Source organism: Indicator indicator, chromosome 27 (assembly GCF_027791375.1).
Source record: "Indicator indicator isolate 239-I01 chromosome 27, UM_Iind_1.1, whole genome shotgun sequence".
NCBI classification, from domain to species: Eukaryota; Metazoa; Chordata; class Aves; order Piciformes; family Indicatoridae; genus Indicator; species Indicator indicator.
The window spans coordinates 4,090,002-4,113,066 of record NC_072036.1 but is presented as its reverse complement, the minus strand read 5'-3'; positions in this window follow the sequence as shown (position 1 = coordinate 4,113,066).

The following is a 23,065-nucleotide window of genomic DNA, read 5'->3' as shown; positions in this document are numbered from 1 at the left end:
TGTAGAATCATGAATTGTTTTGGTTGGAAAAGCCCTCTAAGATTATCCTGTCCAACCATTCTCTTAACTCTACCAAGGCTGGTGCTAAACCATGGCCCTCAGCACCACATCTCTGCCGCTTTGAAACACTTTGAGGGATGGGGATTCAGGGTAAGCTGTCACAGTGTTTGAGAACCCTTTCAGTGAAAGTTTCTTCTAATGCCCAAATTAAACCTACCCTGGGGACAACTTGAGTCCATTTCCTCTCATCCTATCACTTCTTACTAGGGAGAAGAGACCAACCCCCACCTGGCTCCAGTCTCCTTTCAGGTAGTTGTAGAGAGCAATGAGGTCTCCTCTCAGCCTCCACCCAGCTAAACAACCCCAGTTTCCTCAGCTGCTCCTCACCAGCCCTGTTCTCCAGACTCTTCTACCTTACTTGCCCTTCTCTGGGCCTTCTTCAGCACCTCAGTGTCATTGTAGTGAGAGGCCCAAAACTGAACCCAGGACTCAAGGTGTTGCCTCACCAGTCTTGAGTGCAGTACTACAATACATGTCATTGTTTGGGGTTTTTCATAGGGGTTTTTTGTTTGTTTTATTTATTTTTTGGTTATAGTCTTGACTTGTGGTGTAATCCTTGTCACCTGTCATGGAGCATTTGTTCAGGAGTCAGACCTGGTGCGTGTACCCAACAGACTTGCTGTTCATAAGAAGGCAGAGTTGCAGAGCTAAGCAGAGTCGTTCCTAATGCTTCATGTACAAGGTGTCTGGTGGCAACATTTGAATGGTCATATTACAGCAGAGGGAAGGAAACCTGCAGGGGTGTGAGCAGATGTGTGTGGTGTCTGCAGTCTCAGGAGCAGAGGAGCAGGAATAAGAACCTCATGTTATGTGAAATACTGCACCAGAGATGTATCTGGGCAGCATTCTGTTCCCTTATCACAGTGGGGTCTCCATGTTCCATCACTGGCATGACCATGTCCACTTGGCTGGCTCACTGGGAGTCTCTTGCCTTAATTTGCTCTCTGCCTAACTGGAACATTTGTGCTTAGGCCTCTCACCTCCCTTGCTTGTTTTACAAGGTATGATCTCTTCTGCCTTTGCTGGTCTTGTGAGGTCCCTGCCAAGGTGCAGGACATTGCCCTTGGCTTGCTTTCCCTCAAGTCACTCATTGCTTTTCTTCATATTTCCTGAGGGTGCTGATTTAAGCCTCACAGGAGTCAGGCTTTTTGTTTCCTTTTGTGGATCTGAGTTTGAGTGCAGAGCCAGGTGAAGGTGAGCCTGTGCTATTGATCTCCAAAGCTTGCACACTTGAATTTTACGGAGTAATACCTGGCTCCTTGTCAGTCATCTCCCTCCTTGTTGTCATTGCTGCTGGTTATTGATACTGGTTGTGTTAAAGCTGCCTGCTCTTCAGCTCTCATGTGAACATGTGGAGATACTTCATGTAGCTCAGTTCCTCATTTGCAAAGTACAGAATTAAAGCATTTTCCAACCTCATGAAAGACTGAGAGGTATTGACTCTACAGGCTCTTGAAGCTACATCTAGAGAACAGCATGATCTTGAATGTGGTTGGGGTTTTTTTCCACCCTCTATGTGTCTTTCCAGGACTTGCAGTGGGCACAGATGGCCAGAGACAAGCTATCAAGTCCATTTAATGTTCTAAAAATAATCAGATACTTTATTGGCTTCTGCATTTGCTGCTGCTCTTTGTGTGTGCTTCCGGCAAGTGGTGCTCGCAGTTGGAGGACTGATCATTGATGCTTTACAGACAGGAAACAGGATTTCTGGGTGCTTACCCCTGAGAGCAGCAAGCCAGTCCTTTTATTGTCTCATGGGAGGAAAAAAAAATTTAAGAAGGCAAATTTATCCAAGTCTTTAGAGGTCTTAATATTTATTTGCATCTGAATAAAATTTATCTAAGGGGTGGGTGTCAAGAAGATGGGGCCAGGCTCTTCTCAGTGGTCCCCAGTGACAGGACATGAGGTAATGAGCATAAACTGGAATTTAGGAAGCTCAATCTAAACATGAGGAGGAACTTCTTTACTTTGAGGGTGGCAGAACACTGGAACAGTCTGCCCAGAGAGGTGGTGGGGTCTCCATCTCTGGACACTTTCAAGGCCTGCCTGGTTGTATTCCTGTGTGATCTGCTTTAGGATCCTGCTGTGGCAAGGGGGATTGGACTCCATGATCTTCACAGGTCCCTTCCAACCCCTATCATTCTGTGACATTTATTTATTTTTAATGTTTCCATCAGAAGCAGGGTTCTCTTTGCCTTTGTTTATCCTCATGCTTAGAACATCTTCCTTTGCTGCCTGGAATCTCCCATGACAGGTGGCTGCTGTCATGCAGTGCCAGGTGGCAAAGCAAGCAGCAGGAGATGGAAGCAACATTTCTGGAGGTGTTTGGAGGTTGGTGGCAGTTGCAGTGGTGTGGGGACCCAGAGTCAGGAACTTCAGTCTGTTGCTGTAATTTTTTGATGTCTTTATGTTTTAAACTTTCTTTGTGACCTTGCTGGAGCATTCCCACCCTCATTACAGGCACCCGGTAGGATATCCCCAAAACTCTGGCAGCAAGCCTGAACAAGCAAATGCAAGTATCCAGAAAGATGCTGATAAAAATCTACAAAATCCAGACCGACAGCAAAAATTACAGCATCATTTTATGTATTTTGTTCTTAATATAAATTGCTTAAGTTTAGAGAGTGGCAATTTTTTAATAGATTCATAGGTTTATAGATTCACAGAATGGTTTGGGTTGGAAGGGACCTTAAAGATCATCCAGTTCCAAACCCCCTGCCATGGGCAGGGACACCTCCCACCAGCCCAGGTTGCTCAAGGCCTCATCCAACCTGGCCTTGAACACCTCCAGGGAGGGGACATCCACAGCCTCCCTGGGCAATCTATTCCAGTGTCTCACCACCCTCAGTGTGAAGAATTTCTTCCTAATCTCCAATCTAAATCTACCCTCCTCAAGCTTCAATCCATCAAGGTTCCTTACCTAAATGCCTAATTTGTCCATCAGGAACATCCTTGGTCTTGAAATTACCTAATAAAAGAGTTCTCCTTGCTGTAGATGTTTAATATGAGCTTTTCACCAATTATGTCTGGTTTGAGTGTAAAAAGGGTAAACTGAGTATAAAAAGGGTAAACTGAGCATAAATTTATATAAACCCAGCTTTGTCATCAGTTGAGTGTGCAGGGATGATACATGAGTAAGATGTCTGCTTCCTAGCATATAAATATCCTCCAAGTATGCACATTTTTAATAGCCTGCCTGGCTGATTCAGTCATCTTCTCTACCAAAAGGAGCTCCCAGGAAGCCAAGCTTCATTTTAATCACATCCTTAATAACATTTTTAAGCAGTTTAATATTAATAAAGAACACCTGGGATTTCTTTCTTGGGAGATATCACAGGACAGGTGTTTGGGGGGAATGTGGAAAGGGGTTGATTTTTCTTTTTTTTTTTTTTTTTGATGTAACTTTAAAATGCCAATGGCAACCTCTAAAGTAAATGTGGCTTTTGTACTGTAACTCCTTAAAGAACTAAAAATTGCAAAAAAACCTTTCAGAAATAACATTTTCTTTTTTAGTAGCAATTGCTGCAGGTTATGCTGTGATCCTCATGGCTTTCAGGCTTTATTTATTTATTTATTTTTGCCTTAAAGTCAGCTAGTATATGACAAATTTCCAGCCACAAAAATAAACTCAGGGCTTAGGGAGTCAGCTCTCCTAATCAGTTTGCTTTTCCCAGTACTGTATTTTCAAAGGTATAATTTTCAGCCATAATTATGCCTCTCCTGGAGCCACCACTTTTGTGTCTTTGGAAGAGAACTAAGCAAGTTTGAAGTCAAGAGTGTGACCTGATGTTAAGTTATTTCATTCAGAAACTTTTCATTAATTTAATAGCATCACAGAATTGTTTCAGTTAGAAAAGGCCTTTAAGATCATCGAATCCAACCCCTGTCTATTATCTACTTTTAACTCAGTCTTCATCTGACATCAGGGTTATGAGATCCCTGTGTATTTTTATTAGCAAAAGAAAAAAAAAAACACTCAAATGCCTTTATTAGTTCTGGTCTGTGAGTAACATTCCAATTTTCTATGTGCCTATCTTCTGAATAAAAGGTTTTAATGGGTTTTGATTAGTTGTTTGTTTGTTTTGAAGCTGTGTGTTTTGTTTCCTTCACTGTGTGAAAGGACTTGGACCTGCACTTGGTTGCTGGGGGATGAGTAGGTTCCATCCCCACATTGTCATTGACAGCAGCTTTGTTTGGCATTGATGAAAGCAAACAGCAAACCTTAGGTTTGGCGAGGAGAGCAGTGCCACACTGGTTTGGTTAGGTCTAGAGCCAAGCCTCACCTCTCTCTTTGTGCCCCTCTTGGCTGAAGCAGAGGTTGACTGCAGCATCACTGGGCAAGGCAGGGCTGTGGACAGGCAGGGTTTTCTCCTTGTAGCTCCCTGGTATTCCCCTGGGTGGGCTCAGTACATAATGAGAGAGGAAGTGAGTGAATGGAAGGATTGTGCTGGTGACTCTTGCATGGGGTAAGGCCCTGAGGACAGCTTTCACTTCCTTTCACTTCATCCCAGTTTGTCATGATCAGAGAAAAAGGAGCTCTCGTTCCCTTCTCATTCCCATGGATCTTGCTGACCATGTGGTCGTGGGTTTAACATCATCTCCGTGCTCCATGCTCTGCTTGATAGCTCTTGGTGTCACCGTGAGACTCGGCTCTGGCCTGTCAGTGCCCTTGCACACACTGCAGTGTAGTGGAGGCAAAACAGGCAGAGGGGAAGGTTCCTCTTTCTCTGAGTTCTTGGTATTTTGCTGCAGAGGTTGTAGCTGTGTGCTTTGAAAGAACTATTGCAACTCTAAACGCTGGTTTACATCCTCTGGAGATTTAAGGACCTGTCCCAACAGAGAAGATAAGGACACGCTGCCATTCTCAGGAAGCATGTGACAATCTCCTACAGACTGGCCATCTGAGCAGGACAACTGGTTTGGATGCTGCTCTTGTGCTGCTATCCTGTAGGTTTCTGTGCCTGGCTGAAGGCTGTGACATGCATTAACTTGCACAGCTAAAACAGTGTTCTCTTTGTAAAGCCAGAGATGTCACGGGCACATTTGCCATTAAAGACTGGCCATGGCTGTGTAAGACTTTCCCTGTCTCATAAAGAGCAGAAGAGATGAGAGTCTTTTTGATGCACTGGCTGTATTCAAAATTAATGTATAAGGAAAAGTGCATTTTGAAGCAATAGACTTTAACTGCAGTGTACTGGTGCTCCATGAACAGAGAGAGAAAATGATGGCAAGTGTATCTCACAGAAGCTACTATCATATGCTCTTGGGCTTTTCAAGTAGATCGGTCTATTTTTGCCACATTATCTCTTTTGTAGACATCTGGCAGTTTGTAGCTTATGATCTTTTGATGCAGGGCAGAATAATGGGAACTGATTAGGTCCAGGAGGAATTCTTCTTATTTTGCTACAAATCATAATGTATGTGGCTTCCTGTTTTTTTTGGTTTTTTTTTTTTTTTTTTGTTATGCAGCCCATTAAACTAAAATGTTTAGTAGTAACTTCTGGTTTGGACTTTAGTCTGGAGTATGTGTTACCTTGCTAGGTGCATAAGCTGTCAGGGTGAGTTGAATGTGTGCTGGAGAGGGAAAGGGGATAAAACATCTGGGTAGGAATCTTGGACACCAGTTAGTGTGGCATATCATTAATTGCAGTAGTTACCAATCTGTTCTGAGGCTGAGAGACCTGAGACTGTTTAGCCTGGAGAAGAGCAAACTGGAAGGGCATCTGATCAATGGCTAAAGGCTGGGGGGCAGGAAGATGGGGCTGGGCTCTTTTCAGTGGTGCCCGGTGACAGGACAAGGGGCAGTGGGCACAGAGTAGAACACAAGAGGCTTCACTTGAACATAAGGAAGAAATTCATCACTTTGAGGGTGATGGAGCCCTGGAGTAGGCTGCCCAGAGAGGTTGTGGAGTCTGTTTCTCTGGAGACTCAAAACCCAGCTGGATGTGTTGCAGCGCAGCCTGGTCTAGGAGAACCTGCTTGAGCAGAGGGGTTGGACTCCAGAGGTTCTTTCCAACCAGGAAGATATTTGGTATAAACTTGAACAGCTTGCAAAATATCTTAATCCTTCCAGGGCTTTGCAGCTTGCTACTGTTCTTTAGGTTACCTGCCTTGGAGCATCTCTTCCTCTGCTGGAGAAACTGACCCGAGTGCATTTGTTGGCTTTGGTCTCCTCGTGTAATAAATGGCTATCACTTGACAAATATTGACTGGTTAAAGTTTTACTTAGCTTTATCACTGACTCAGTTGCATTTCCACAACCCTGTTGGGTTTTGGTGGTGGTGTTGGCATGTTGATTTATGAACTTCCTGTTTTTGGAATGTTATATCTAGGGGACGCTGCCTGGATATGAGATACTGAGAGAGGAAAAAGAGCATCGTGCTTGGCCACTCACCTTGCTCCTTTGACTGTGCATGATGGAGACCAAGGAAGAGAAGAAGGAAAGAAGACAAGGCTATTTTGCTCGGTAAGGTTACAAGGTTTACTTCAGTGTTGATGAAAATATGGATCTCCTCATTCTGCCTTTTTCACAAGGCTTTATGGTTTTTAAAGTATGGAAGAAAATGAAACCCCTGCTGCATTGTGTATCCAGGAAGTGTTTTTCTTGCTGTGTTCCTAATGCTGGAGTGGTTTTGTTCTCTTTTTTTTTTTTCTTTTTTTTTTTTTTTCTTTTCTGGTAGTGTGGAGATAAACTTGAATTGTAATTGTTATGATAAACTTGAATTATAATTGTTATCTGGAACACAAAACTGTTCTTGGGCACTCGGTTGTAAATTGCAATGCATTTGAGTTTCCAGCATCCAGTTCCTGAAGGGTGTTTATAAAACCAGCTACATCTGAAGCATAAATGTGTCTCAACTTAAAGTTTATCTGCTTTCAAATAAAGCAGAGACTAAGTAGCATTATCTCATAGGAGAAGATCAGCTTAAGGAAGGGTATTTGTATGCTGATGGGTTAAGCTGCCTAGGCCGTATCATCTTTACAAATACAAGGAGTGCTCTTTCAGTCAATTTGTTTTTATCCCTTGATAAAATGATGATTTTGATCATGATTGGTGATTTTTAGGAAATAAGTGGCATTGATTTCTTAGTAACTTTGTTAATTTATCAAGTCTGTAATCGACTCTGAACTCTGATGTACAAGAAGCAGCAAAGTTCACTGACTCTTGTGGGGTAGGAAGGGGGGAAAATCAGTATAAAACCCATCTTTGACTCAATTTCTGAACAGTGGAAGAGAAAAAGCATCTACTCTGTCCTAAATGACTATTGGAACTTCACTGGAACACTGGCCATAGTGCATTGCAGGCAGCAAGGGATCTGCCTGTTGCAGCCCTTCTTTATTGCTGCTCAGGTGGTATGTGGTGGTGGCTGAAGACCTGAGGAAGTTCTGTGGTCTTAATGCCAAGTAAATTACTTTTCATTTGGAGAAATGGAACTATGTGGATGTTGAGAGAAGGGAGTGGTGCAGGTTGGGGTTTTGAGAAGGGGAAATAAACAATGGCACCTATAGCAGGGGAGATACCAAACAGGGTGAAGCAGAAGTAGCTAAGGAGATTGTAGTAAGAAACAAATAATTTCTTGTTAAGGAAGACTCAGGCTTTGAGATGTCTGAGTAAGATGCTGTAATACTGCAAAGAATGTCTGAGCCCTTTCAAAATGCTGTCTGTCCAACAGAATGGAAAGCCACAAGAGTCTTTCAGCAAAGTCCTTGGTGTTTTATTTAACCTGTTTTGCATCTCTCCTGTTTCATCTGTGGCTCCTCTTAAAAATTCACAGGGGTGTTGTGCCTTGTATGCGTGCAGGACATTAGGCAGGGGTCAAACTCACCTGAAATCAATTCTTAGCATTTATGCTGTGTAACTTTGGGCAGATCATCTGTCTCTTCCTCCTGGCTTGCATCTTTATGTAGGTTGCAGGCCCCTAAATGAAGTCTCCACTCTAAGCAAACCCATGTGTGATTTCTGCAGGGATGTTCTTACAGACCCTCAAGTCAGAAGGGGATGTGCCCAGCTTACCTTCATGTACATTGTCTGTGTGCAGTCAGGAGGAGAAGTAGAACTGAATTTTTGTGTCCTTGATATTAGTCTGGCATGTTTCCTCTTGTAAACAGGTGTCCCAGCATCTTGCAGGTTTATGGTTTGAGTGCTTTGCATGAGGACCTATGTAAATGTCATCTGAATGCCTGAAAAGAATAAGCAGCTTGTGTTACCTTTAGTACAAAGGCAGTCCTAACAATGTCCCTATATATATATCTAAATAAACTTTACAAAAAAAAAATAGCTTTTGACTTGATGTGAACAATTTCCTATCTTGGGTGCCCAGTCTTGGGACACTGAGATAATTTAATCAGGTGTGTGCTTTGGTGTTGCTGTCAGATGTGGTTGTTTCATGTCTTACACCTGTGGACACCTGTCCTGCAGTTTATCAAGCACTGGAGCTTATTAATTTTTAGCCCTGATGCTTTTTAGGAGTGCTACTTCAAACACCCAAACACCCTACTTCTCCTGCCAGTTTGTGCTCGTATTTATTAAGCTAAGAGCAACCTCAGCTGATTCTCCAACATGTGCACCCCTCTACTTCTCTTTCTGTTTTTTTTTAATCCCCTTTGCCACTTACTGCTGTTAATGTTTTATGAGCCTGAGATAATAATGGTATTTACAAATCTTTATTTATGTACAGTAAACACGTGGCAAGGACTCTCCCCTCACACCTTTATCTTGATCTTGTTATTCTTGATCCTGTAATCAGGTGTTGATGGGAGAAGACTCTGCTGCTTAGCAAAAAGAGAATGGGAAATGGGTTTTGCCAGCAGGAGGGGAAATTGTGCTCCATGTTAGGAGGGCTCTACTCCACCCAGGGCTGAGAAGGATCCTTCTTGCAAATGACAAATAGATCTATTCAATGCTAATGAAGTAAAATGTTTTATGGCTACCTTGTGGGCTATATCAATGAAAATAAACAAATTTTGATAGAAAAATCTCACTCTTTACTATGAGGGGAAGGGTTATTGTAGCACTTAACAAGGACAAAGGCATTAACTAAAAAATGGGAGATGACAGCTCTTAAGCTCCTGCTACCAGAAACCCAAGTTCTCAGTTGGCAGAGCAAGGGAGTGTGTGGGCATGAACAGCCAGATGAGCAGCAGCTTCTCTGCTCTGCCAGCATCCAAAATTCTCTGATTTCTCATCAGATGGTGGCTTTTGGCATTCAGGCTAATGTAATCTTGGCTTCTGCACAGCTTTTGGTAGGGGTGGCACTCAGTGTCTGACTGGTTATGCTGGCAGCTGTTGGAAAGGTTAGCTTGAGAACCCCAAAAATTTTTCATGTGGTTAGCATAGTGAGGGTGATGTGCTGACAAACCAGCTCCTGAACTACTAGAGAGGAAGCAGGATTAACATGGAATAACTGTCTGCACCTCTGTCCCCCAGATTTAGTGTTGTAAATGAGCTGGAGGTCATGGATGTCCACTCCTTGGAGGTGTTCAGGGTCAGATTGGATGAGGCCTTGAGCAACCTGGGATAGTGGAAGGTTTCCCTGCCCATGGCAGGGGGGTTGGAACTGGATGATCCTTAAGGTCCCTACCAACTCAAACCATTCTATGAATTTTTCTATAGAAAAGAGCCACCCAGCCATCATATTTTTCCACTACAGATCTTCATAGTCTGCTTCAGTCTTCTTGGATCTCTTCCTGTCCCTATGGCAAGTGAAGCTAAAATAAAGCCCACACCATCCATTTTTGCTTCTTACCAAATGCTCCTTTACCTGCTATCATTTGTGGTAAAGGTTTTTTTTTTTTTTTTTTTTTCCTTGGCTGGCACGAAATGAAACAACTTCTTAGACCAAATTGAAACCTCTACAAAACTTTTTTAAAGACCAATTTAGATTCCTTGTGCAGATAAGATGTTACAGCTCGTAGGAGTTTACAGGCAAGAATAAAAGTATAAGAGTAACTTGCAAGCATAAATTTATCTTATGCAATAGGTCCTTATTTAAGACTTCTACTCCTACTTAGAGACTATTCTCTATAGTTAAGTCTCTGTAGTTAAGTTTGCTTGCCTGATTCTTCAAACCTCCTTTTTAGCCTCTTCTGTTGACTACTGTGTCACTAGCTCCCAAATCACACAGTCACAGACTGCATCGTGTTGGAAGGGACCCTCAAAGGTCATCTCATCCAACCCCCCTGCAGTGAGCAGGGACACCTTCAACTAGATCAGGTTGCTCAGGGTCCCACCAACTTTGGCCTTGAATATCTCCAGGGATGGGCAACCTGTTCAGTATTTCCCCACTCTCATTGAGCAGAACTTCCTTCTTCTGTCCAACTTAACTCAGCCCTGCTCCGGTTTCAAACCATTGTGCCTCATCCTATCACTACAAGCCCTTCCAAAATCCCTCCCTAGCTCTCCTGTAGCCCCCTTCAAGTACTGGAAGGCTGCTTTAAAGTCTCCCCAGAGCCTTCTTTAGGCTGAACAACCTCAACTCTCTCAGCCTATTCCCATACAGGAGGTGCTGCTGCAGCCCTCTGATCATCTTCATGGCCCCTCTTTGGACCTGCTCCAGCAGGTGAAATGGACCAATATTACTTTAACTTTTGGCCCAGAACTGTCTCCTCTTGCTGTGAAGTCTGTCCTGGTATCAAGTGTAATGTAGATGTACAATGGCACATCTCTGTGTATTAAGTCCTTGGGGTCTACTGTGACATTGGATGCTTTTTACTGTGACCATCTGCCCCTGAACCCTGCTACAACTTGCCATTTCCTTCTGCTTGTGCTTCCTTTACCTTCTCTCTCCTTACAAAATGGAGAACCTCTTGGTTTTCCCATGGCCATTGCACAGGGTCAAGTCCAGAGGTATTTCACCTTGTAAAATGAATAGCTCTTACCTTCTTAACTTAATTGGAACAGAAATTACCAAAGTGAGTGATGGGTGTCACATGAAAATAATTGGTATTGAAAAGAATGATAGAAATTGGTAGTCTGCATAGTCAGGAATGCTAAATATACAGCTTGAATCTGGAATTGCTTTCATGTGCTATTGTGTGCTACTGAATACATGTGGACAAGAAGTTCTAGGAGATGAGAAATCACAAGGCAAGAGTTGGAGTAGTTTTTCTAAAAAAAAAAAAAAAGACCAAAGGGGATTTTTCAGTTTCAAATTTTCTGTCTCTCTTACTAACCTTCCTCGTTGTGAATAACTCAGCATCTCCTGTGCTTTACATACAATCATGGAATGGTTTGAGTTGGAAAGGGACCTTAAAGATCATCTACTGCCAACCTCTCTGCCATACACAGGGACACCTCCCACTAAACCAGGTCACTCAAGGGCCAACCCAACCTGGCTTTGAATGCTTCCAGGCTTGGGTTTTCCACAACTTCTGTGAGCAACCTGTTCCAGTACCTCATCACCCTTGTGGTGCAGAATTTCTTCCTAAACACCTCTTCCTGGAGGTGTTTGCAGCCAGGCTGGATGAGGCTCTGGCCAGCCTGATGTAGTGTGAGGTGTCCCTGCCCATGGCAGGGGGGTTGGAACTGAATGATCCTTGTGGTCCCTTCCAACCCTGACTGATTCTATGATTCTAATGTTCTAAGATCTGTCAGGTAGCTCTCAACTACTTGCTTAGCAGAGCACAAGTAATCAGAGCTTTGTTTGAATAAATGATGATTTTCAGCAGAGAGACTAAGATGCTGACACCAATTTTATCAGTATTACCTAGTGAAAAGGTTCTTGCTGAGGTTTGGAATTGGCAAAGCAGCCTCTCAACCTCCTCAGGCTGGTGAAAAGGTTTTCTGAGATTTGGAATCACCTCACTAACTTGTGGTGACCTTAGGCTGAAGAATGCTGTATAGACATGAACCTTAAAACTGATACTGGCATTGAATTATGTATTTAATAGTTTCCAGGAGACTTGAGAATTTTAGCTCATAGTCTGGTGGTTTGTATTTAATGTTTTGTTTGGGAGTTCTTTTGGTGTTTGTTTGGTTTTGGTTTTTTGTTTGGGTTTTAGTTTGTTTTAAGTTTGTTTGTTTGTTTTTTTGGATCACCACTGAGTTGGCAGATTTGTGATGTTAAAGATGAAGTGCCTGTAATTAGGGAAAATATTCTCAAAGGGATTTAGGTGCTTTTGTGTTTATTGAATTTACATTGCTCTTGTTACTGTCATTCTTTGGAAATAAAGTAACAAGATCACAACAAAAACAAACACGAAACCCCAAACAGCAACAACAAAAAAAACCAGACCCAAACAAACAAAATCTGCATAAATGTCTGGGACATGCTCCAGAGTTCATCTGAGTAGGCAGAGACTACCCTTCAGGTAGTTGTAGACAGCAACAAAGTCTCCCCTGAGCCTCCTCTTCTCCAGACTAAACAGCCCCTGGGCAGGCTGAGAGCTGGGTGCAGGCAATCCTCATGAAGTTTAATAAGGACAAGTGCAGGGTCCTGCATCTGGGGAGGAATAACAACAGGCACCAGGACAGCTCAGGGGCTGCCCTGCTGGAAAGCAGCTCCACAGAGAAAGACCTTGGAGTGCTGGTGGGCAGCAAGTTCTGCATGGGACAGCAATGTGCTCTGGTGGGCAAGAGAGCCAATGGGATCCTGGGATGGATCAAGAAAGGTGTCCAGCAGGGCTAGGGAAATTCTTCTGCCTCTCTACTCTGCCCTGCTGAGACCACCGCTGCAATCCTGTGTCCAGTTTGGGGCTCCCCAGTTCAAGAGAGACAGAGACCTGCTGGAGAGAGTTCAAGGGAGAGCCATGAGGATGTTTAGGGGACTTGAGCATCTCCCCTGTGAAGAGAGACTGAGAGCCCTGGGGCTGTTTAGTCTGGAGAAGAGAAGGCTGAGAGGGGATCTGATCAATGTCTATCAATAGCTGAGGCATGTGTTCAAGTGGAGGGGGGCCAGGCTCTGTTGGGTGGTTCACAGTGATAAGACAAGGAACAATGAGTTCAAACTTGAACACAGAAGATTTCAGCTCAACATGAGGAGAAACTTCTTTCCAGTGAGGGTGACAGAGCCCTGGAACAGGCTGCCCAAGGGGGGTTGTGGAGTCTCCTTCTCTGGAGGCTTTCCAAACCCAGCTGGATGCATTCCTGTGCAGACTACCCTAAGTGATGCTGCTCTGGCAGGGGGGTTGGACCTGATGATCTCTTGAGGTCCCTTCCAACCCCTGATATACTCTGAGACTGTGAACCACAGCAATTCCATGTCCTTCTTGTGCTGGGGACACCAGAACTGGACACAGTACTCCAGGTGAGGTCTCAGCAGAGCAGAGGAGAGGGGCAGAAAGACCTCTTTCATCCTGCTGGTCACATTTCTTTTGTTTAGCAGCCCAGGATTCGTGCAACAGGCTTACATCATTGGGTGCTCCTCCAATAAGTATTTCTCTGGCAATCATCTCCTTGCAATTGTTCTTGCAGTGCTGAGCCAAAGTGTTGATGTTTATTCAGGTTTCCTGTAGCACCCATAAATTATTTTTTGCTTTTAGAAGGAAAAGTTTCCACACATTGTTTTTAGAACAAACCATCAGTGAGGTTTATCTTGGGTGTGAGGAATAATCAAGCCAAGATCCTGGAGATGCTTAATTTTCTGGTTTTTTAGGGTTTGGGTTTTTTTTTTTGTTTGTTTAATTGCTCTAGGAAATAATACATCATTCAAACTCATCTGTATCATGGAAATTTCTTAGCTCTGCTTCCAGACATGCAAACATTACCTCATAATCCTGTTATTAAAACTAAAAAAACCCAGCAGAGCATTCCACTCACGTTGCTTCAGCCAGCAACACGTATGCCTGAGGCATTTCATTTTCTAAGGAAAAAAGCTGAAGGTATCACTCTTTCAGATTTATGGGGTGCAGTGAATATTATTTGCCCTGTTATTTAGGGGTGTGTGTGAGTGATGGTTGATTTGCTGAGTTGAATGCTGAGAGAAGCCATAAAATACTCTCTGAAACATACAGTATTGTGATTTGCCTTCCAGTTACTTAAAATGGAGAGGTTTCAATGTTGGTTTTTTTTCCTTTTTTTGGCAGACTTTGTGCCTGCTGCTGTGTAGGTGTGCAGCTGTATTAGTATTTCAGCTGCCCCTTTGCAGCTGTTACAGCTTTCAGACATTGAAGAATGTCTGGTGTTCCACCACCAGCAGCATGAGGGGCTGCTGAGTAGAGCTTTGGGAGGTTGGTCAGGTCCTTCAGATGCTTAGGAGACCCTTGCTGGTCATTGGTGATTAAACTTTTTGTGGGATATATTAAAAAAATATGAGAGTTTTCCTTTTTATCCAAAGTGTAAACTTGGAGAATGAGAACTGGGGAGAAAGCCAAACCTGCTTTTTCTGAAGAGTGTTGCAGTGCAGGGAGGGTAAGTATGTGGAAAAGCTGCTTATCTTGGGAGCTGTTTCCTCATCTCACACTGCTGTTGCTTCCTGGACTCTGAGGTTTTTATGGTAGCAGCCTTGTAATTCTGTGGTGCAGGATAAGAGTCATCAGAAGAGCAAGAATTACTGTCCTCTGCTCAGCCTGCAAATCACAGGATGATTCCCATCCACAGGCAGTGGTTTCCAGTGCCTTCAAGAGTAAGTAGGATTGAAGAAGAATTTTGTTATTGCCTAGCAGAGTTAGTGCAAGTATCTGATGAGGCCGTGAGGCTTTCCTTGGGATTTTGCCAAGTTTTCCAGTACCAGCAGTGCTGTTTATGCAGCTACAAAGCTTGCATAAGATGGGCAGCATGGTTGATCTCCTCACCCATTTGCTTCCCTCTGTGTGTGCAGTGAGGTAACTGTGGGCTCTGCATGGAGAGGCTTTTTTTTTTTTTAGGGAAGAAGGAGAGATTTTCATGATGTTCTTGATTTCTTTGAGGGCTGTATCACAAAACACACAGAGAAAAGTGTTTCTGTTGGTTTATTCTCCAAACATGCTGTCTCACACCAGCAATTCCAGATACTTTAACTGTTCACCTTGCCAGATATGTTTAAGGCTGGCCTGTGAGGCAGCAGGCACATGGTGACCTTCCACTTGCTTGTCCCAAAGGGACCTTTGGGTGTCTCTTAACCAGCATTTAAAAAGAAACTGGGAAAAAAAAAAAAAAAGAAACCTACTTATCCTTCTTTTTAGAACATAAATAGTTACATGAGAGGCCTTTTGATGTAGAAGTCTGTGTGGGTTTGATAAGGGTTGCTGTTAGCATCATCGAAAGATGTTTTGTCTTCCTCCCCTTCCTTTCCCCATGGCCTTACAGCTGTGTGTGCTGGGCATGAGGACTGTGCTGGGGGCTCCCCATGGGCCAGGCCATTTACCTTTGCACTCTTGGAGAGATGTAAAGATGTTGCATCTTAAAGGTTGTTCAGCCTGGAGAAGCCTGGGGAGACCTTAGGGCAGCCTTCCAGTACCTGAAGGGGCTACAGGAGGGACTTTTGACAAGGGCTTGGAGTGACAGGACGAAGGGCAATGGCTTTGAGCTGGAAGAGAGGAGATTGAGACTGGAGCTAGGAAGAAATTCTTTCCAGTGAGGGTGGTGAGACACTGGCACAGGTTGCCCAGGGAGGTTGTGGATGTCCCCTCCCTGGAGGTGTTCAAGGCCAGGTTGGATGCGGTCTTGAACAACCTGGGCTGGTGGGAGGTGTCCCTACCCATGGCAGGGGGGTTGCAGCTAGATGATTTTGAAGTCTCTTCCAACCCAAACCATTCTGTGGTTCTGAAACATCTGGGGGCTTTCTGGAAATGGCTTTCTGGGTGGCTGTGATACAGACATTCTGCTGTTGTCTGTACCCTGTTCCTACTGTTGTAACCTTGTAAAATGACCCTGTGTACCATCAGTGGCTGTAGGTATGGTCCTGTCCCTTCAGCCTTCTAGGCATGTCTTCTCTTCTGCTCTTAGGACCTACTGCAGAGAATTCTGCTTAAGCCCAGTGGATTGTTTTAAGTTAAGCCTAGTGTAAATGCTGGTGGCAGTGCAGCACTAGTACTTGGCAGGTGTGTGGTTCCATGGTCAGTTTTAAAGCAAGCTGTGTAAGATGCTACTGAAAGAGATGGTTCCTCTCAGCCTTCTGCTTTTGCCATTTCCTGGGGATGGAAGAGATGCCATCAAGGAGCTGCTGTGCCACGAAGCCCCCTTCCAGGGGCAGCCACAGTTTTAAGTGACCTGGAAGTGTACACCTAAAGAGATGCCTGATGGTACTGACTTCTTGGTGGTGCTATTGATCATCTCTTGCTTATGCTGCACTCTGAGCTGTTTTTCACTCCCTTGTGGCAACAGTCCTCAGCTCTGCTATCATGTGGTACAAAGCACGGTAGGGAGTAGGGGTTGCAGTATTTTGAGAAGTCAGCATCATGAGATATGTCAAGAGTTTGCTGGACTGAAGGAGACCCAGGCTGATAAGCTGCTGGTGTTCCTGGCCTTGAGATGAAGTTGCCTGCCCTTATCTGCTCTGGTGATTCAAGACTTTTGCCCATTTGAGGCTGGCATGTGCCATGCTGTGTTGGATTGTTGGTTTGGCTGGTGAGAGGGTCTCGTTTTGGTGACAGTGCTTGCACATTAAAATAAAGATAGGAGTGATCCCTGCAGGAATGTGCTTTTGGAGAGGGGCAGATTTGTTTCCCTCTTTTCCAGGAATTGGAAAGCATTTTATAGCTAAGGGATTTCTGCTGGTGAGAGAAAGAATGCTGTGGGTCCTGCATGGGGACACTGGGAGCCTGTCTGCCTGCACTGTATCTGAACTTCAGTTGCATGTTCTGCAGTTTCTTCTGTGGGCTCTCCCTTCCCTCCTCTCCCAGGAAATGAAGATTTTGCTCTCTTCCTTGGGGCTGACAGGGTGAGAGGCTCTGTGGGTACTCCTGCTGGCATTGGACTCCACGTGGTGCCAGGTTGGTAAGCTCCTGCCCTCAGCATTAATCCAGCTTCCAGACGGGGTTTGGAGGAGATTTCTCCCCACCTCACCCTGCCCCTGCCAATCTGATTAGGAGGAGGTGGATTGTAAATGTAGGTTTGTGGTGAGGGTTTTGTTGTTGTCCTTCTCTGCTGCCTGGGCAGGGAGTGCTTCCTAGGATCATCTGAAATGCAGGCACGTATGTGAGCTGTGCACTCAGTCACTCCTGCTGTTCCACTGAGATCTTGTGGGATTTGTCTCGTTGATTGGTGTGAGAGAAAATCCCAAGGAGAGCAGCAGAACTGGTCAGCAATTTGGGGAGGAGGGAGAGAGTTGTCCTTGTGCTGCAAAACCTTTGTCATGTAAATGAGCCATAAATCAGCTGAGTGCCCTAATGCACCAAGTGTTTTCCTGTCAGCCTGCAGGCTCTGGCACAGAGAGCTTCCCAGATACGGCACTCAGTGTACTGATAGCAGCTCCAGGTTTCTGTCACCATTTTCTGGAGTGGCTGTTTTTCATTTCAGTAGGTGTAAACTTAACATCTAGCCAGTCACAAGGAAGCTTGGTTTAAATGATGCTTTCTTGGCTCTGCCACAGCAGTGCATTTCTGTAAGCTCTTGGATTCTTCTTTCAGTGATGCTTCTACCAATACCTGGCTTCAAGGGGGTAACCACTTCTTTCAATCAGACAATCTTTAAAAAAGAAATCAAACCTCCTTCAGCAGATTCACTTGTGTTCAACAACTGTGTGAAAAGGTTGATGCTCTTCTTTCCACCTGGATGACAGCAGGTGCTGCACATGGCAGTTCTGCTCCCCTAAGGCTGAGAAGGGCTTTTTTTTGTTGTTGCAGCAGAGTTGTGTGTAACAAGTGCTGCCAATCCCCCCCCTTTTTTACTTTTTTCTTCTTCTTGGCAGTCCCACAGAGTGTCTCAAGTCTAGGGCACACGATTCTGATGCTGTGAGCTGGTACATTTGAGCAATTTTATGCCTATGAAGAATCTTACTCTTAGCTTTAGCAGAACATTGAAAGCTGCTTATAGTAACAGAGCTCTGTAGCAAGAGGGGTGGGAGCAGGTCCCAGAGTGAAATGCCAGGGCACTGGAGAGGAGAGGAGGCCAGCAGCTCCCCACCCACCTGCCAGAGCAGGGCTGGTACCAACATGCCAGGAAGCTTTCCTAACCCAGCACTTTTGCTGGGTTATCTTTTGCATTGATGATTTCCCAGAGCTGGTCCCCATGAAGCCTCAGCAAATGCTCAGTGTGTGAGAGTGGAGACAGCTCCTGGGGACAGGATCAGTGGTGAGCAGAGAGGCAGGCACCCTCTTTTACTGATGCAAATGGATGTAACACTTCTTTGACCTACAAGCTTTGAGCTGAGTCTCCTTTTCCTCAAATAGGACTTGCTCCCCCTGAATCCCAGGGGCTTGCTATGCTTTTTGCCCCATTAGTGGTGCAATCCCTATGCATTTTCTGCCGGGGCCAGTCAGGGATGCTTAAGAATGAAAGAAAAATAGTGGGTGCATGCAGGGATCCTTCATGAATATGCCTACAGGAGTAGAGGCTTCTAGCAGTTTGTGGTGTAGGTACCTGCTGAAGAGAGAAAAGCTGTGTCCCTGTGCCTGTGTTCTCCATAGCCCTTCATGATGGCCCTGCCACAAGGAATTTTCATAGCTACTTTTTGTACCCCTTTACTTCTTTGGCAAACGACATGCCCGAGCTCTTTATTTTTAGCTGCTTTCCCCCTTACCTGAAAATACTTCTTGCAAGTATTTCATGTGGTGCCTTTGGTGTTTCTCATATAAGAAATACTGAAATACCACTGAGATTTTTTTTTTTTTTGTGCTGGAGATGGGTTCCAGCTCCGTGGCTGTTGCCCAGAGTGTGGCACATTGCCGGTGGGTTTTGCTTTAAGTGATCATTGATTTTTTTTTTTCATCTCCTCTTTCATTGCTTCATTGTAAATGTTTATTGCCATTTGAGTCACTGAGCACTAAATTTCCTTCCCACTCTTTTCAGCCACTTCAATCAGTACTAAAGCTGGCTGGCTCTGTTATCAGGAAAGGTTTGGTGCTGACCTCATCTGGGAAAGTTGGTGTGCAGCCATGGCTGTATGGAGACACATCTCCCACAGCTCTCCATGTACCCCGTGGCCCTCATTCTTCTTTTGGGTCATTCTCAATTCTTGCACTTGGTTTCCCTGTGTTAGTTGATGACTAAAGGGCCAGACTCTGTGTCATGGAAGTTGTTTCTTGAAGAGTTCAATCTGAGGCAGGGAGGGAGGAGTTTATCAAAGCTTCAGGGAGAACTTGAGATGTGTTCCAGCCAGCCTGATTGCCATGTGCTTGTTGTGCTCATCAAATAATCTTGATGGTTTTAATAGGGCAGGTTGGATGAAGCCATGAGCAGTCTGGTCTAGTGGGAGGTACCCCTGCTCAGGGCAGAGGGCTTGGAACTGGATGATCTTAAAGGTCCATTCCAACCCAAACCATTCTATGAATCTCTGGTTATGGTGTAACTCTTCTGTGCAGAACCTGTGTGGCTTCCATGTAACATCCTCCTGTGTCCTGTAACTGCACTTCCCTTTTTCTCACAGTTTCACCCAGCTGATGCCAAGGGCATTGGTGGCTTGGGGAGCTGGCACTGAGCATGGGAGAGCAACTGGAGCCCAGCCAGTGCTGGGGCAAGGCTGTTACTCCCTGGCCAGGGCTTTGGTTCATCTTGCTGAACTGCTTTGGGAAGAATTCACTGCATGTGTAGGAGGGGTTTGGTGTGGCTGATAAACACCACAGTAGGAGAAAGTATCTGGCATCGTTAGCAGAGGAGAGAAGAGGAGGAGCAGGATGGGAGTGTGGTAAAAGTCATCTTGGTATTTGTGACAAGATGGATCTGTGATGTGGGTTTGAGTGAAGGAGCCTGATAAGGGAGCTTCAAGCAGAGTTAAAGGAGTCATCTGAAGGGAGGATTTCTTCCCTTCTCATTCTGCCTAAAGCTGTGCTTTGAAGAGCCTGCAGTAACTGAGGTTCTAAGAGAAAAAATTAAATAGATGTTTAAATCAAACAAAACAGCTTTCCAAACCCTTTCCCTGTGGGAAAGAGTTTATTAAATTGTTGCCGTGGGACTAAAGTGCTGAATACATCATAACTTCTTTTGCTAAGTAAACAGAAAAGATACGGGGATGCAGAAAAGATATGGGGATGCAGAAAAGATATGGGGATACTTTTTGCCTTTGAAAACAGAAAGTTCATTAATCTGTGTGGGAATGTTGTGTTCTTAAATGTAAGAAGACAAAACCCTTCTGACAGCTCAAAATTCAACCTTGAGTTTTACCCTGGGAAATGGTGATTATTCCCTCCCTCCCCTAGGATAAACATAAGACAGCTTAAGTGGGATGTTTAAAATTTCCTGCTATCAGCCAGAGGACTGGAGGGGGGAAATTAACATATTTTCATTTAATCTAAGAACTTTTTTTTTTCTATCAGAAGGTAAAAGGTCTTTAAAACTCCAGAGCAGCTTTACTACAAATCCTTTCCTGCTTGCTACAGAAGGTGCCACAGAGGTAGAATGATTTGCCTGAGTAAGCTGATGGCAGTGTCAGGAAGAAAACAGACATACTGCTTGTCATCACAGCACTGTACTCTTTGCCAGCTTTCTTAAGCATTGCTGATAACTGGCCATGTGTGAAACCTGGTGCTGGTGTTGGCTGTAAATTAGTAACAGGACTTCCAATAGCAGCTTTGACCTCTGCTACTAACAGCAGCACTTTATGGTGTCCACACTCAGGTCATTCCCAACGACTGGCAGTCGTTGGGAATGACCTGAGTGTGGACACCATAAAGTGTCTGTAACCACACCCTTGTCATAGAATCATGGAATTGTTTTGGTTGGAGAAGACTTTGGAGATGATGGAGTCCAACCATTCTCTAACTGTCCCAAGGCTGGTGCTAAACCATGGCCCTCAGCACCACATCTCTGCCTCTTCGAAACACCTCCAGGGATGGGGATTCAATCACCTCCCTGGGGAGCCTCTTCCAGTCTTTGAGAATCCTTTCAGTGAAAGACTTAAAGTGCAAAGTCTTTGATAACTATTTCAGAAATACTTTTTCAGTTGTTTGATCTGTCTAGTTGTTCTGCGTGGGTGGAGAAAGGCTTGCAGGGTACAAAGAAATTAGTATATATTATAGAACTACGTATTGATTATTTATATAGATAAAACCCATATTAAATTATTTATATATTATATATATTGTATTTTCTCTCTCTATAAAATATATATAGTAAGTGATCCATGGATCAGCAGTGTGCCCTTGTGGCCAAGAGGACCAATGGTATCCTGGGGTGCATTAAGAAGAGCAGGTCAAGGGAGGTTATCCTCTTCCTCTGCTCTGCCCTGGTGAGACCTGGAATATTGTTGTTTTCTGGGCTCCCAAGAGAGACAGGGAGCTACTGGAGGGAGTCCTCAGGCTATGAGGATGATGAAAGGACTTGAATATCTCACCTACAAAGAAAGACTTGAGGGAACTGGGGCTGTTAAGTCTCAAGAAGAGAAGGCTGTAGAGGGGGCCTTATTAATGTCTATAAATATCTGGGGGGGTGGGTGCCAAGATGCAGGTGCCAGGCTCTTTTGAGTAGTGCCCAGTGATAGGACAAAAAACAATAGATAAAAGATGGAACACAAGGTTCCACCTCAAGATGAGGAAAACAATTTGCTGTGAGGGTGCTGGAGCCCTGGAGGAGGCTTCCCAGAGAGGTTGTGGAGTCATCTTCTCTGGAGACTTTCAAGATCCATCTGGATGTGTTCCTGTGTGACTTGCTCCAAGTGATCCTGCTTTGGTAGGGGGGTTGGGCTTGGATGATCTCCAGAGGTCCCTTTCAACCTCTACCATTCTGTGATTCTATGATTATACTGAGTGCAGAGATTAAAGTGAAAATGGTTAATTATGAATGAAATAACTGGGGTGTATATATTTAATTTTGTATGCAAAGGAGCTTAACAAGAAACTTGGTAGGAACAAAGGATGTTAAGATGGTTCAAGTGCTTTAAAATTGGTGGTTTATTTGTTTGTTTTATAAATTCTGTTCATCTTATTAGCTATATGTATAAATAGATTAAAAAAAACCCCAGCATTTGTAGGACATCATCTGTTTGTGCTGTGCAGGATGTTAAGCTGATTGTATGCCAGATACCAAGGCACATTTTAGAGGATGCACATTGTGGAAAAATTCCCCAAAGGAAGACTGTGTCACCTTCAAGATAAAATGAAGATTTCTTGTCCTTTCCTCCTTCTTTTGAAGTATTCTTGGAGGCCTATTTTGTTAGATGCTTTGTTGTTTTTTTTCATAAGCAAGAGCTGTCCATGCTGTATGATTTTTATTAATCTCATACATCACAATCTGTCTTATTATCCTAGGAGTTTTCTGGACCTAGGATTGTTCAGGTTGATAAAGACCCTTGAGATCATCAGGTCCAGCCATTAACCCTGCTGTACCAAGTTCACCATGCTAAGCACCACATCTAAATGACCTTTAAACACATCCAGGGATGGTGACTCAACCACCTCCCTGGGCAGCCAGTTCCAGTGCTTGACCACTCCTTCAGTGAAAAAAAAATATTTCATAATGTCCAGCCTAAACCTCCCCTGGTGCAGCTTGAGGCTGTTCCCTCTTGTTCTATCACTGATTCCCTGTGAGAGGAGACCAGCACCTACCTCTCTCTGTTGTCCTTTCAGGTGGTTGTAGAGGGCTGTAGTGTCTCCCCTCAGCCTCCTCTTCTTCAAATTCCCACATCTTACAATGTGCACCCAGTGCTCTTTGTCTCTGATTAATTATTAGATAGCAAATGAGATCCTATCCCATTGTTTGTTAGGCATCTCTGTTGAATAAGTGTCACCCAAAGCCAGACAGGATATCTTGACAAAATCACTGTCAGCTCTCCATGTCTTTATTGTTTCAGTGTCAGAGTTGCAAAGCTTCTCTGGTTGCTTGTCTAGTGAAAATTGTGCAGTTAGCATCACCCCTCCTTTCTCTGAGCAGTTTTCTTTTTATGCTAACCACCTACCTTGTCAGTGTAATGAGAAGTTCAGGCTGTTGTAGTCTAAAAATGCATCTTTTTATGCCTTTGGTGAGCAGACAAATAGGCTTGAGTCTGGAAAGTGAAGG